This window comes from Electrophorus electricus, chromosome 22, assembly GCF_041902795.1.
Source record: "Electrophorus electricus isolate QZ-2024a chromosome 22, ASM4190279v1, whole genome shotgun sequence".
NCBI classification, from domain to species: Eukaryota; Metazoa; Chordata; class Actinopteri; order Gymnotiformes; family Gymnotidae; genus Electrophorus; species Electrophorus electricus.
Window position 1 is genome coordinate 12,748,836 of NC_137518.1, and position 10,946 is coordinate 12,759,781.

Genomic DNA, 10,946 nt, shown 5'->3' on the forward strand with positions numbered 1-10,946 from the left:
GGCAGCATTTTAGTATTTTAGCCTTGTTCCTATTTCTGTCTTTTATGGTGCAACCGGGCTGAGAAGTGATCTTTTTAAAGGGACATTTTATCACGGACTTTTACATGGACTTTTAATGATACCCCCCTTGTAATTGGTACATTGGGGGGGGGGGGGGAGACTGTGGTATTTTATGTCCTGGACTTCTTAAATGAATTTAATATATAATGTTGATTTTTTTTAGTATTTTTATGTTGTAAGTGATTTATTGAATTAAATAAATCTAAAACCAAAAATTTTTAAGAAGGAACCGAACCGGAACAAAAACGTCGCTTTTACGCACAGAAGTAAGCACGCAGTTAAAGAACTTTACTAACACTCCGCATACCGTTTAAACATGTCACGCAGTTGTTTTGATGGTAATTGAATGTTCTATGACAAAATCTGAACTTATCTTATACCGGAAGAATGTTTTAAAAGGCAACTTAAAAGGGCAGGCACGTTTTTGTGGAAATTTTACCCGAAAAACACGATGACTTCAGCATACAATTTCTGGCGAACGGATACATGTAGACGGCTGAAAATCGGTAAGCAGGTACTTGTATTAGTCTTAAGAAATGTTATGTTGATAAATGTACTGTACTTTAAGAATGATCGATTTAATTAAGTAATTTATTTGAGTATACCCGTTTGGTCCCGCCCGCGGGTGTTAAGTGTGCCCAGGCCCAGAGTTACTTTGCTGGGCATGACTGTGTGACCTCTTGGGCTTGGAAATCCGGTTGTAGTATTATTTAAAGGCACAAAGTGCATGAAGTGTGCCCAGGCCCAGCACTACTTTGCTGGGCACGACTGTGTGACCTCTTGGGCCTGGAGGTCTGGCGTTTCCATTATTTAAAAGGTCAAATGGCCTGAAGTGTGCCCAGGCCCAGAGCTACTTTGCTGGGTATGATTCTGTGACCTCTTGGGTCTGGAAATGTGGTGCTTTGAATGATTTAAAGAGTGAAACGGTCTGAAGTGTGCCCAGGTTTAAAGCAACCTTGCTGGGCATGACTGTGTGACCTATTGGGCCAGGAAGTCTGGTGTTTCCATTATATAAAAGGTCAAATGGCCTGAAGTGTGCCCAGGCCCAGAGCTTCTGTCCTAGCTAGCTAAGCTGACTAATTTAACAATCATAAGCAGTACTTAAAGCTAGGCCTGCTCTTTTACCCTTTAACTTCACTTGCCGATCTTCCCGTTCACACATGTCCAAACTATAGTGATATAGCTGAGAATTTCTTAATAAAATCAAGCAACCTGAAACGAGTACAAGTCTCGACAGCATGCCTGCAGTAAAATCGGGCGAAACACTGGTCGAAACGTCTACCAAGGAGTCCACTCCTTACGCTGTTCGGCCGCACTGTGCCCTTCTGCGAAGAGCAAAGATGGTAAGGAAATCTCACAATTAATATCGCGATATGTCATCAGCCTGGCAAATGTCACATCCGGGTCAACCCAACACCATCTCAGCCTGCAGATGGCGTAAGTTTACACGACGGATTCTTTTATTCTCTTCAACGACAAAACTCAGGTCTGTACACCAAAAATATGGCTGATTAAAATGCACGTCAATTAAATTTAGAGTCAATAAAATGCATATGAATTGACGCTTTGACTGATAAGTAGTTTTATTTGACTCAAGTTTAATCAACTTTATCTTTCAACTTTATCCATTTTTATTACTCGCCTTATTTATCGTTTATTTGAAGTTTGCGGGCGCAACGTTCTGATTGACATTTTGCCTCGAGAGGCGGAAGTAACGAAAATTGCTTGGATTAAAACATTGATTCATTAATGTTATTGGATAAACAAGGCAACTAAAACAGTTAGTAATGTTAAGTGATAAAAGTCCGGTAACAAAAATGGCTTGAGTTAAACGTTAAATGACGTGACACAAAGTTACTCAAATTATTTAATTATATACCACTGTAGTTTTTAGTTTACATGCATTTGTTGTTTACACCCTCATAGAAACTCCCTTGGTCATGAATGATAAAACTTGATATTTGATCTTTTAAAATGTATCAAATCAAGACTGTTTTAATCCTTTCTTTTCCAGATAACTATCACTTACATTTTCAATTCACAAGCATTTTTTCATGACCAGTTTATATTTTCATGGATTTTTATCAGCTTCGATTTCATCATTTAGAATTTGCTAGTTCCTCCACTCATGTGCCTGAAATGTTACTGAACTGTGCTGTAAATTAGTAGATTCATTCCTGTTTGAGGAATTCTGGCTTGTGTTTATTGTCTGTGGGCAGAAAGGCTTTCCTAGATGCCAACTGGCAAAATGTTCCAAGATTTCTTCAATAAGAAATTATTGAACTTCCCTAAAAAAAACAAACAAACAAGTAAGCTGAGAGAACTAAAACGAAAACTATAAATACAACTTGACAGTTTTCAGCAGCAGGCGAATTTGTACGGTTACTGAGCTGATAGCTCTGGGCCTGGGCACACTTCACGCAGTTTGACCTTTTAAGTAATTGAACCTTTTCTAAATTTAATAAACTCCTCCTTGAACCTTGGCTACATCCCTAAACCATTCAAATTACCAGTGATCAGACCACTTATCAATAAATCTACGACCCATGTCGGCTGTCAAACTACAGGCTGATCTCAAAGCTTACATTTATTTCCAAGATCCTAGAAAAAGCTGTAGCTCAGCAGCTAAGCTCATATCTGAATCAGTACCAGATACATGGAGTTTTTCAGTCAGGGTTTAGGCTTAATCACAGTACAGAAACATCAGTAATTAAAGTAGTTAATGACCTGTTGTTGGCTTCTGACCTTTGGTTAGGTCTCTGTGCTTATATTGCTTGAACTGAGTGCAGCATTTGACAATATAGATCACAACATTTTACTAGACTCGAAAATGGTCAAGATCCTGAGAGTGCTATGAGTGTTCAGGCCTGTCCGAGCCATCAACAGAGTAAAGGGACTCAAGGTACTGCCCGGTGTGCCTGTGCCCATGCGCGCCACACGCCCCTCTGCTGCCATCCCTGATAACTGCCTCTCTGCCCGTCTGACCAGAACATGGTGCAGTGTCTGTTCGTGGCTATCAGGACCATCGGGAACATCATGATCGTCACCGCTCTGCTTCAGTTCATGTTTGCCTGCAATGGCGTCCAGCTCTTTAAGGTGCTCTCTGCTCCCTGTACAGACCTACCACCCCCTGCACCTCCCTTACTTCGTAATGACACCAGCAATACATAAATTGCACTTATGACTTGTCTCACTTTTGACAAAGTCGGTGCTCTTGTGGGTGCTGTTGAGAGTGAAATGTTACATTTTGTATCGCAGGGCAAATTTTATCGCTGCACAGATGAGGCAAAACACACTGCTTAGGGAAGGTGTCTGTGTGTTATCAAATGGTAATGATGCATTGATTCCGTGTTGTTTTCATAGTGTGTGTGTGTGTGTGTGTGATGCAGAGGCACATTTGTGGTATATAAAGATGGTGATGTGACTCACCCGATCGTGCGCCAGCGCTTCTGGCTCAACAGCGGGTTTAACTTTGATAATGTGCTGATGGGCATGATGGCCCTCTTCACTGTCTCCACCTTTGAGGGTTGGCCCACGTAAGTCTCCGCAATGATGTGATCCCATGTCAAAGGGCAAAGGACAACTAAGCACATATTTCCTCCCCTCCATCCTCTTCATCATTTACATCATCATCGTCGCCTTGTTCATGATGAACATCTTCATGGGTTTTGTCATCATCACATTCCGTGAGGAAAGAGAGGCTGAGGTCAAGAACTGTGAACATAACAAGAACCAGTTCAGAGGAGGAACATCTGAGGAGCCTCCATCATGCCTTTCTGATGTGGCTCCTTAACTTTCTTCACATTCTTCACACTCTCTCATCTCCTCTCCACAGAGATAGTGTCTAGAATATGTGCTGAAAGCCCAGCCATTGATACTATACATCCCCAAGAACCCAGTGCAGTATAAGTTCTGGTCTATGATCAACTCCACCGGTTTCGAGTACATCATGTTCGTGCTGATCCTTCTCAACACGGTTACTTTGGCTGTTCAGGTAAACCACAGAAAATAATTACCAAGAAATACAGAGTAGTAAGTTCTGTCAGTTCAGGTTCAAAATCAAGCTGTGATTTCGTACCACGCAGTTAATTTAATGAACAAATTCTACCTCCTGGCTTAAAACTAATTGGCAATTCCAGAAAGTTGGTAATAAAAAATAAAATTTCATCTCTGGCATTAATATAATTTTACATGTTTATATAAATCTGTCTAATTTTTTTTGAGGCAGACAAATTGAAGTGATTCTTGACAGACATCTTGAAAGTGGAATTGTTCAGCTGCATGAGCTTCCAGTGTAGCTGTCAACACTATAATGGATGCCATGCATGTTCCTGTCTTCTCAGCACTACAAGCAGTCCAAACTCTTCAGCTCTGTAATGGACATCCTCAACATGGTTTTCACTGGCTTGTTCACTGTGGAGATGAGCCTCAAGCTGTTAGCCCAAAAATGTAAATGAATTGTATTGAAAATGTATTGGCTGTAACATTGAGACTGAGAAATAAAACTGGAAAACATGACTAGAAGTAGAGGAACAAGCACCACAACAGGACAGGTTACTTAGGGGAAAACTCAAAACTGGTGTTAAGAACAGTTAGAACAAAGCATAGTACAGGGTGGAAACAAAAAAGAACAACAAATCCACGTGGCACTAGCACCACGGCAACCATGATGTCAGGGTGGGGAAATTGGCAGAGGCATACCTGCCATACAGTATCGTATGATTTCTCAGAAATCTTCTAATTAGTATTTTAGATTATTATTTCATTATAATCATTATTTATAATCAGTAATCAGCAAAAATTATTCACAACTATATACTTGTCATAATCATCTCTGCAATTGAATTTTTAAGACTGTCAGGAAGGTGATATTATTGCAAGTTTATAAACTTGGAGATCTACTAGACATTAGGCACAGCAATCAGATAATCTTACTCATAGAAATTCTTTATATAGCTTCTGCCTCTCTTAATTCCTTTTCCACAGAGCTCTGAAGACAGTTCTTGGGTGTCTATCGCTTTTTTCTGCCTGTTTCGTGTGATGAGATTGGTTAAGATGCTCAGCAAGGGGGAAGGCATCCGCACACACCTCTGGACCTTTGTGAAATCTCTTCAGGTCACTGGTCACAACAACAACAAAAAAAAAAACCCTCACTTTCTTCTCTCTATCTGAACACACAAAAGCTGAGAATTTAAATGAAATTTTTTTTCTTCTGTTTGTCCCAAAGGCCCTCCCTTATGTAGTGCTGCTCATCGCCATGATCTTCTTCATCTATGCTGTGATTGGCATGCAGGTGTGTGGGGGAGGGAATACGGATTTTGTGTGAACATACAAATACATAACATACAAAAGTATCCAGCCTCCTCTGGGCTTTGGGAAGCTCTGTCCCCACCGTGTGGCCTGCAAGGTACTGCACACGCTCATGCACTCAGACACACACACACACACACACACACACACACTAGGTGAGCCATTCTTGACCTACTTACCTGCAGCAGACAAATAAAACACAGATGCATTCACTGCTGTCTGTGGACTCCTGCCAGCAGTGAGGTACAGTGTCAACTCATGCTCACCTGGAGCTTCTGGGCCATCTTTGATTTGCTGATAGTATCATTCTAAGTGTCTTTTTGCTTGGCAAATATTTGTGTGTACTATATTAGTGTCATTTATAAGAATGCAGAGGGCAGAAAAAGGTTTCCTCTATGAAACTGTCATGTGCCAGCCATTGTGGTGATGAAGTTAAAGGGCGCTCTGTTATTTCCATAATTAATTTTGGACCATTTTGTTGCATCAGCAGTAATTATAGTTCAGATACTGTAACGATAATTCCAGGTTTACATTTGTAATGTCAGGTTTACATTACAAATGTCGGTATGCATCAGTTTATTTCCAGAGCTTATCACAGAAGAGACCTTCTCTGTTTCAGTGCCATACTTTAGCATTGGTTCCATTTATTTCAATGCCATATTTTATATATGCACACTAGGCCTGCAGCTATAGGATAGTTTAGTAATCGAGTATTCTCCCGATTATGCCATCAACTAACTGAGTAATCGGATAAGAAATACTTTGCTTTATTAAAGAGCAATTGGAAATATACAAAAAGAATAAGAAAAGTCTCTTAAAATAAACAACTTGTCACGATCAGTCCCTTCCATCTTCGGTGTTCCGTGTTTTCCCTGTCTTGTGTTTAGTTCCGTTCTGTTCCATAGTTTCTAGTTTTGCAAAGTTGATTATATTTAAACCCTGCCTTGTTCCCTTAGATTTTGCTGTTCATTTGAATTATTGAATTTTGAATGATTGGTGTATGTGTTTAGTTCATTGAATGTTTGCATGTTTATTCGTATGGTTGTGTTGGTTTGTGCTCCGTGTTTCCTAGCCCTGAGTTTTCCCTAGCTTTAGTTATAGCCTGCTTCCCTCTTTGCTTTCATGCCTTTGTGTGTTTGTTATGTTTAATCATGTATCGCCACGCTCTCTGTGTTGGCTCTTTGACCCTGGACTGCCTAAACGACTGATTTTGTATTTGCCCCTATTAAATCTCGCTATTCTCCGCACATGTATCTGCCTCCTTACCGCTCAATGTTACACAACTAAACAAAACAGAAGACTTGTTTGAATGCGTTGAATGCCAAATACAAAACAGTTTGCTTTACACCCATAAAAAATATAATCCAGGTAAAACTAAGTATTTCTGTGAAATCAGAAGTAGTTTATTACTTCCTCAGTGTACAAAAGGTGACAAACTGCATTTGTTCAATTCATTCATTCAAAATACAATTTTACGTAATGGAACTTACTCCAGTCCATTAAGTATAATACCTACTCCAAAAATGTCAAATTCAATGTCTCTGCCAATAAACCCTCTGTATTCAGGATGAAGAAAGAGCTGTCGGTCCAGCTCTATATCACCACCTTGTTTCAATACAAGCTGATATAAGAGTATCTGATGGAAATGTCCACCATTGAGGCTTCAGCGCAGTGCTGAACACATCCACCTTTCTCACAGTGGAAATCAGAGTGAACAGAGAAACCGGACAAGCACTGTCTCGTCCACTTGGCTTCAGAATCATTTGCATCTATATAGGAACAAAAAATTATAAACCTCATGATTCCTTATTTGTTATTCCTACATTTTATTTCCAGGTCCTGCTTGGAAATGTGCTATATTGTAGAGACAAAGGTTTCTTCAGCAATAATGAGGCACTTCCAAAAGGCTTCCACAACATTCAGTGGAAAGACAGAAGCCTTAAATCAATGATCTATGCGATTTATGAGAGCATATACTGTTAGATTAAAGGCCTATTGAAACAAAGAAAAACGGATGCCACTTTTAACGTCGTAGAATGCTCACATCAAATTTGAAACACATATATTTCTCTTATCTTTTATATGGCAAATATGTGGCAGAGATGTTTTTAACATCATCAGCTAAACAAAATAAACAGGCAACCAAAGAAAAATAGAAATATTCTGGCTTTTCTTTAAGCAATGAAAGCGAGATAACTAATGCTTTGCGGTTTTTCCCAGGCATAAACAGACTAGGATACATTTAGATAAACAAAAACGACTACAAACACTGACCACGTGTTATGAATGTATTCACTCTTAATGAGCCCTCCATGTGTTTTCTTACATTTCTACATTTTTTATAGTCAGCGATTTGCTTTTTATAGCCAGTCTTTTTCAAACAGTACTGAAATGTAGATATCAGGAAGGTGGAGCTTGACATTGTGGGCCTAAAAAAATTAGCACAAGAAGATCTAATCAGTTGGAGTATTTCACTGATTTCAGTGTGTGTAATATGTCAGAATGTGCTTGCTAGATAGGCTGTGTGAATCTGCAGCTTGTGGCTAGATCAAATCAGCCCATCTTAGCCAATTTGTATTTTTATTATGACCTTTAAGTGATGCTATTGTTCTTGGGTCCACAGACGTCCAAAATAATCTGCTTCAAGGCATTTCTTAACTACATATAAGAAGGTTTGAATGGTAAGAATGTGGTATTGATGATTCTGATTAGGGTTTAGCCCCACTAGCCCATTTATAACAGCTGCCCCTGTGTATGTATATGTCCTACAGTAACCATAAGGCTTGCTGTGATTTTTATTCATGCTTTTTATTGAAATATCATAAGATATTGGGATATTATTGCGATATCAGGCTAACTGAAATGTTCAGTCAAGGTTAAGGCTGGTTTTCAGCATTGCACAAGAGCTGTCTTCAGACCACGGATGTGCAGGCCAGGAGGCTACACTGCCACAACAGCTGTCCTGCTCTTCCAGGTCGAACGGCTCAGGCGTCCTCACACTCAGTTCATCCAGGTCAAGTAAGAGGGCTGTACTGTTAGCTTCATCCAGGAAGGTCCAAGATTGGGCTGGCTCAGAAGGAGGAACATCGTGTGGCAGAAAGTCCAAAGCAGAGGGCAAGAGAGCAGCTCTGCGTCCAGCCGAAGGCGCAGATGCACACTTGCGGCTTTGTGGAGCTGTGTCCATTTTAAGATCAGGCGAGCAACTTCTAGCTTTGTCCCGGACAGTCAAAGTGTGGTCCAGCTCATACATGGGCACACCAGGTAAGTCAAAACACATCAGTGAAGACGTAGGGCTGTTTCTAGTTGAAAATGAACACTTGGAACTTCGTGGAGTGGCAAATAGGGTGTCCAGATTCAAACAGATTTCCTTAACAGGCGTTATCATAAGGCTTCTTGGTGTATTCATTGCTGAATTTCTTGATTGCCATGTCGGGAATCTCTGGGTTTGGGAAATAGCTGTCCAGGAATCACGCTCATTTTCAGTAGCCAGATTCTGCACTTTTTTAGCTAGTTTACTGTGCTTTCTTTAGCTGGTTGAGTGAGTCTCCACATGTTCAGGACTCTTGCTGTAATCGATAACCGTATTCACAGGACAGTTTTCCATGCTTCGGGACGTCGGTCTCAAAGAAGCTGATCCAGGCCTCTGAGTGCTCCTGCGTGAAGACTGCCTGCTACAGCTGACTGAGCAGTCATCCTCTGCAACGGAGACGCTTCCCTTGACGCTGCACAGCAGGGCAGCCATCCTGAAGTAGATGGCTGGCAGAGAGAGTTCCTTTTTCTTCTTCCTCTGCCGCTCTGAGTTATTTCGTTCCGTTGGCAGAGGGCTGATTTTCATTTCACTATGTTTTTGTCCCATAGCGACACAGTATGCATTTAATCGTTCTTTATAAAGTAAATGTGGTATCACAGACCAAGAAATGTCAAATGCACTAAAACAGACAGATCTTGTTTCTTAATGGTTCTCTGGACTTGTGATGTCAGCAAGGGTGTCACTGTAGAACAGTTCTCACAGTTCTAGATTTCAGCTGGATAGTTACATCACTGCACACTGCTGAAGCAGCTGGCTGGAAGTATAAAAAGGCATAGAGAGATCTGGCCTTAAAATCTGATTGGCTGAGCTGAGCTGCCAAGTTGATATACATACAGTATGAATTTATACGCTATGACACTATGCTTCACAACAACAGGATTCTGTATTAATGCAACCCTCCATTTACATTTACATTTTTAGCATTTAGCAGATGCTTTTATCCAGAGTGACTTACAAAAATACTTTGTCATCTACTGTATCCTAGCAAGTACAGTAGGTTAGAGACAACACCTAGAAGAGATGCAAAATAAGCATAAGTTTGAGGTAATAAAAAGAGTGTTAACTGGGAAAAGAGGCATAACATTGCATTAGACATATTAATAACATAAAACAAAGGAGTATAGGGAGTCTTTGTCCTTTCAGAATGATTTGCGTACAGGGCAGAGGCCTCTGCAGGCTTCAGCAAAGGATCCTTTGGTGGAGCTCAGGGTAAGATGTATTGCCTCTCCACTAGGCTCGGGACAATATAGACAAACAATCTTCTTTAGGACAAGAGCATAAAAGAATAGTAGATTGGTTTGTGACAAAGTCACAAAAGGGGGGAAATGAAGTAATAGAGTGTTAACAGGGAAAAGAGGCCTAATATGTGTATTAGACATTTTACATTTACATTTACGGCATTTAGCAGACGCTCTTACCCAGAGTGATTTACAAATGTTCTTTGTCATTTACTTATAGAATATCCTAGTGCAGTACTGTAGGTTAGAGTCCAACATACCAATGAACTAGAATACTGTAGAATACAGGGATCAATGCTGATACCTAGAAGTACAAAATACATAAGGTCTATCTTAAACAATGATAAGTGCAATAAACAATAAGTGCTAGAGTGTGTTAAACAACATCAGTGTAATAAACAATACCCTACAATAAGTACTAATTTAGTCAGTCAATATGGGAGCAGTGTCAGTTATCGTTTAAATATTCCGCGAATAGATGGGTCTTCAGTCTGTGTTTGAAGACTGCAAGGGACTCTGCTGTCCGGACAGCAAGTGGGAATTCATTCCACCATCTTGGAGCCAGGACAAAAAATAGTCTCGATACTTGTCGTCCATGAGTCCTGAAGCAAAGTATTTCAAGCCGAGTCATACTTGAGGCTCGAAGTACTCAAGGTACATTTACATTTTTGACCATTGACCATTGACCTCATTTATGAAGGGGCTGTTCCATTTTTGGCTTTGTAGGCAAGTATCAAGGTTTTAAATCTGATGCATGCAGCTACTTGGAGCCAATGAACGGAGCGCAGCAGAGTAACAAGTGTAAACTATGTGACATATTAATAACATAAAACATAAGGCAGTATAGAAATTCTTTGCCCTTTCAGAATGATTTGCATACAGGCCAGAGGCCTCTGTAAAGGCCTCTGCAGGCATCAGCAAAGGATCCTGGGTAGGCTTTGGTGGACCTCAGGGTAAGATGACCGCTCCACCAGGCTCAGGACCATATAGAAAAACAATCTTCTTTAGGACAAGGTTAAGAGAAGTGT

At 40.3% G+C, this 10,946-nt stretch overlaps 1 long non-coding RNA gene across 1 annotated transcript; it reads left to right on the top strand.

The window, feature by feature from the left end:
- Positions 1-3,731: 3,731 nt before the first annotated feature.
- Positions 3,732-6,712, top strand: LOC145653086 (uncharacterized). Its single transcript, XR_014119397.1, has 4 exons — positions 3,732-4,054; positions 4,404-4,509; positions 5,047-5,175; positions 5,288-6,712. It is a non-coding gene; the product is annotated as an uncharacterized LOC145653086 (long non-coding RNA).
- Positions 6,713-10,946: the final 4,234 nt, after the last annotated feature.